Genomic DNA, 6,000 nt, shown 5'->3' with positions numbered 1-6,000 from the left:
GGCAAGCCTATGGCAATAGCTTTTCATATTGACTAATGAGTGCTTTAATTGATGTCCTTAAACACCTTGAGTGATTTGAGTGAATCTTTAATGAGGATGTTAAACTCTGGGATATTTTGATCAAAGGTAATCACTTAGATAAGGGGAGACACCTATGTTTCCGTGATAAAATAATTAACTTGAAATGTTTGAAACTTTGATGTACTTTTAGTTGAATTTCAATGTATGAATATTTATGGATTATTTTGAGATATTATTGACAGGGATTATAAATTGAGAAGAATTTATTTTGATTGTAAGTTGAGGATTTTGCTTAAGGACAAGCAAACGCTTAAGTGTGGGGCTATTTGACAAACAGTAATTTATACATGTTTTTATCCCATGCTTAGCACATTTATGGATGGTTTCTCCTTATATTGGTGAATTCGATGCTCCTAATTCTTTAATTTAATTTTTTATACTTAGGTGAGCATATGAGAGTAAAAAGAGTGAGAAACGGGCCGAAAACGGAAAAAAAAGACCCACATGGGAAATCAACACGGCCTGGACATCCTCACACGGGCATGTCACACGGCCGTGTCCCTTTGGCAGGATCAAAGCATGACTTACACAGGTAGACTACACGCCCGTGCCTATTCAACAGCTTTGACCACGGGCTGGAGTAATCGCACATGAACATGTCACACGGGCGTGTCCCTGCCAAGCCCAAGTATAACCCTATTCGAAAAAGGCCAATTTTGAGGGCTCTTAGGCATTCTAAAGCCTATTTAAACACCTTAGAAGGCACTTAGGAAGGGGGACACAGAGTAGGAGACAAGGAATTACTCAAGGGAAGCCGATTGGTCCATCTCAGAAGCCAGATTCATCATCAAGACTGAAGATCTCCCTTCAATTTCCATTCAGGGGTTTTGGGTTTTCTTTATGTTTTGTATTCATTATTCTTCTGAGATGTTTTCTTCTATAATTATGAACTAAACCCCCTAAATACCTAAGGGGAATGAAACCTAAGACGGATCTTGTTATTATTATCTGAATTGTATGATAAATATTTGACTTGTTCTTAATTATGTGTTCTTAATTCTTGTTTTAATATTCCAGGATATTGATTCAAGTTAATTCTCTTATTCAGAGGAGGAATAGACCCTGTCTAAGAGTAAATTTGTCATAATTAAGCGGAGTTGATTGCACTCCTAGAGATAGGGTGATAAGATTTTACTGGATTAGGGTGAAACCTAATAACGGGATCCATAGATCGAGTTAATGCAACACTAGGTGTTAATTAGAAAGAGATTTAAATTAATCAACCTAGGGTTAGACGTTATTAGTCTCGAGAGAGATAATAATATAACTTAGGGATTTCTACAGATCAAGTCAAATGAATAAATCGTTTGATTCAAAGTCAAATAACAAGTGAAGTCTAGGTGGATTTTTCCTTGGGTATTGTCTTAATCAATCGAGTTTTCCCAAAAGATTTTTCCTAATCTTCTCTCTGTGCACTCTTAGTTTAGTAATTAGTTTAGATAACCAAATCCCTTAATTTTTAGGCTAGATAATAAAAAGAAGGTAATTACTAGTACTCTTGGTTCCTTTGGGTTCGACAATCCTGTCTTGCTAAAGCTATACTACTGTTAGGTACAATTGCCTTCATCTTGATAATAGTTAGTTTCAAGAACAATTAATTATAAATATTTAAAACCTGCCTCGAATATCACGTATCAACATGAAATGGAAAATGTTGGTATATGAATATGAAATGAAAAGGGAACAAATTGTGTAATAGATTGAGGAATTATGTTCTGAACTTTATACTGATATGTTTCATGTTCAATTGATTAGATATGCTTTTTAATACACCTACTAACCTTGCGGTGTGTTGTGAATTGGAAGGAAAAGTATGCATAATTTTAAATGAGCAATGTTTTAATGGTTTAATCATTTATTTTTGGTAAGTTAAGTTTCCTTTATACGAGCTTACTAAGCATTGGTTGCTTACATAGTTGTTTTTCCTTATCTTGTAGATTGTTGGAAAGCTCGATTGGTTGGAATGAAGTTGGAGTACATTCACACTATTCATCTTTTATCTCAGTGGAGGATTTGGATATATTGATAGCTATAAATGGCATGAACTAGGAGCCCTTAAGTTATTTTGTTTATAATGATGTTGTTTATAAATTAGTTTGAGCAAGGTTGGTGGTTATAAATGTTTATTATCTTTGGTGTATGTTTGAAACTTGTTGTGCTTTTGGTCATTAGTTAAATTGTAACACCCCAAACCCGTGACCGTCACCGGATTTGAACACGTGGTGTTACCGGGCTTACTTCCCTTATTTCTCTCTTTGTAAAATCTGATTGCTGTTCTAGGCAGGCTAGCTAACTGCGTCACTGTCGCCTTAAAAATCATATCTCGTGTTTCAAAACTCGGAAACTGATTCCGTAAATTTTCCCTGAATTTAGACTCATATATCTATCCATGGATTTATTTCTAGAATTTTTGGTCGGGCCAATTGGTACAGTTTATTAGTTAAAGTCACCAATGTTACAGGAGTCGACTACACTGACCTTCGCGCATTAAAACTTGAATATCTCTCTGTACAGGGCTTTAATACTGGTTCTGTTTGTTTCTAATGAAACTAGACTCAAAATTGAATCTGCACATATAAGGCATGACTTCTAATTCTTTCTGGATAATTTATAGTAAATTTTCAAAGTCACGACAGGGGACCCAGAAACCGTTCTGGCCCTGTCTCACGAGAACTTTAATATCTCTCAGTATACTGCTCATATGGTCGTTTCGTTCCATCCATATTAAACTAGATTCATCAAGGTTCAATTTCATAATTTATTCACTATTTAATTCTACTTCTACTATTTTTAGTGATTTTCAATCTCACCTCACTGCTGCTGTCCGCAACAGTTACTGCAGTAGACTATGCCAATTTCATGAATCTTTCCTTGGCCTTAATCATCCATCATACATGACACAAATTATGGCCACCTTATCAAAATTAAAGTTTCTAAGACTCGTGGCTATAGGTTCTAGCATCCCACTCGACGACCACATAGGCCATTTTCACATGGCTTAAAGTTTACAACCCACAGTTCAACAAAATATAATAGCCTATACATGCCAAATGTTCTTCAATAACGAAGACAATACCAAAATATTTCAGCCGGTGTGATGACTTCAACGACGGTTCCGATCACGCAAACAATACGAGTCCGAGGGACCTAAAATGGGTGACAAGAAAACACCGAGTGAGTTTATAACTCAGTAAGTCATAAGCATTCATCAATCCACTGATAAAGTTACTACAACATGAACAATAAACGAGGTTAGGTACTCATCCATATCGAATCTATACCATAATTCCTCGGACCTTTTGGTCCAATCTCATACCAAGTCATACATCCACATTTCATATTCTACACAACAAGATATTTGAAGCATTTTCACACACTAACTCATTTCCACCACAATCATACAATTTCAATCATCACATAGATTTAAGGCTTACCAAATTCAACCCCGAGCATGAACGTATTTTCTATTTGTCATGAGCTCGAGGTACTTACCCGATCCGCTGTCCATACTCAACTCGATGGAGACACACCCTCCATATAATTGTTCGATCGGAGATATTTATATATATATAGAGAGAGTACGCACACACAGTGCTTAATACTCGATTTCGCACACTTAGTGCCATGCGATTTAAGCCCGCACACATAGTGCCATACCCTTGAGCTCGCACACTTAGTGCCATATATTTCCGCATGCACACTTAGTGCCATATATTTCCAGCACGCACACTTAGTGCCAATCTCACACCGTACACACGTATTGCCCAAGACACTTAGTGCCGAAAGCAAACTTTCTACACATTTCACTATTTCTTTTACATTCAACAATTGTCATCACTCCATACACATACAATTTCATTTATATATATATAGCATCCCATTAAACACAATTGCATAGATTTTACAATCATTTAAGCAATATCAAACATATGTGCTTAATGACTTACCTTGTGTTGGGCAAAATGGTTCCAACTCGGCTACTCGATGTTCTTTCCTTTGCCTTTGCTTGTTTCTCCACCTCGAGCTTCTTGAGCTTAGTCAATAAATTAACTAGTTTAACCGTCTTGCCAAATATTTATACATATATACATGACATCAACTATACTATCATCATTAATACATCAATTCACAAAATTTTATCTCATGAGCATATGACCCATTTTTACCCCATATGGCGAATGCTTCAATCATTACCCAACTAGCCATTCAACAATTTTCAACCTCATTACCACCCTTTTATGTCTAATTGTCTAAATGAGATTATCAACATGCCTATCTATAGCCGAATGTGCTAAAATTGATCTAACATCACCTACACACTTGATTAAATGGCGAATACCTATACTATCAATTATGGCATCATTTTTATTCTTTCAAACACATAGTTTTCCTCCCATGAACACTTGGTCAATTTCTTTTCTCTTCTAGCATAGCTTCACATCTATTTGTAACATCCTATGGATCCACATACATCATATTTCTACATAAATTTCTTTTACTTTTCTTCTACTTCCATTCACAACATCAAAGACACCATACACATATATCATTACAAAGCTTGACACTTAGCATGCAAATGACATCCACACAAACCCACCTTAGCCAAACTTAACTCATCTTCATGCCTCACCACCACAACATCAAACATCAAACATCAATGATACCAAGAAGACAACACCCATGGTCGAATATCATCCCCATTTCATGGTAAAGGTTTAGACCATGGGTTAGGTGGAACTCAAACTATCAACTAAAACATGCATGAATCTCATGGATAACATCAACATACCTTAGTCTAGCAAACTCCCATGGCTGATTTTCTCAAGCTTTCCCCCCCTTTCTTCTTAGTACATTCGGCCAAGCAAGGAGAAAAATGAGAGAATGAACACTTTTTTTTTCTTTTCTTTGTTTTTCTTCATATTCTCTTTTTTTTTTTTCATTTCTTTATTCTTCCTACATAATCCACTAACTAAACATGTTGGCAACATGTTTCCACTCATAGCATGGCCGGCCATCATGCTTCATTTTGGCTAATTTGACATGCAAGGACAACACTTTCCCACATGTATTAATAGGCCACCTTACATTTGCCTAGCACATTTCTAAATTTTCTCACATAAGTCCTATTTGATAAAAATTCACTTACAATTAACAAAATCCAAACATGAAATTTTCACACATGCATATATGCATATAATGAGCATCAATTATGATGGTTAATTATTATTATGACTCGGTTTAGTGGTCCCGAAACCACTTTCCGACTAGGGTCAATTTAGGGATGTCACATAAATACCTTTAGTGATTAGCTTGATATATGGTAAACATATGTGATAAAATGGAGACTTTGAAAATGTTTTTTAAATATTGAGTATGGATTTGTTTGAACGTTTAAATTGTGGTACCAATGATGGTACATTGGATAGGCAATTAGATCAAATGAGATGTGTATTTTGGTCACTTTATTCATGCCTCTTTGATGATCGTCAAATCGTGATAAGTTTTAAATTTATAATTGACCGTACTTGAAAACTAACTATTATCACGATGAAGGCAAGTGCACCTATCGAACAGTAGTATAGTTTATAGCAAGACCGGGATGTCGAACCCACGTAACTAAAAGTGCCAGTATTAACTTTCTTTTTATTATCTAGCCTAAAATTAAGGGGATTTGTTTTAACTAAACTAATTAACTAAATTAAGAATGCACAAAAAGTAAATTGGGGAAATACTTTTAGGAAAAACTGATTGATTTGGACAATACCCAAGGGAAAATCCACCTAGACTTCACTTGTTATTTGACTCTGAATCAGACGATTTATTCAATTGACTTGAACCGTAGAAATCCCTAAGTTATATTATTATCTCTCTCGAGACTAACAATGTCTAAACCTAGGTTGATTAATTGAAATCTCTTTC

The sequence above is a fragment of the Gossypium arboreum genome, chromosome 8 (genome assembly GCF_025698485.1).
Source record: "Gossypium arboreum isolate Shixiya-1 chromosome 8, ASM2569848v2, whole genome shotgun sequence".
Classification (NCBI taxonomy): domain Eukaryota; kingdom Viridiplantae; phylum Streptophyta; class Magnoliopsida; order Malvales; family Malvaceae; genus Gossypium; species Gossypium arboreum.
The sequence above is the reverse complement of the archived record's forward strand: the minus strand, read 5'-3'. Positions refer to the sequence as shown.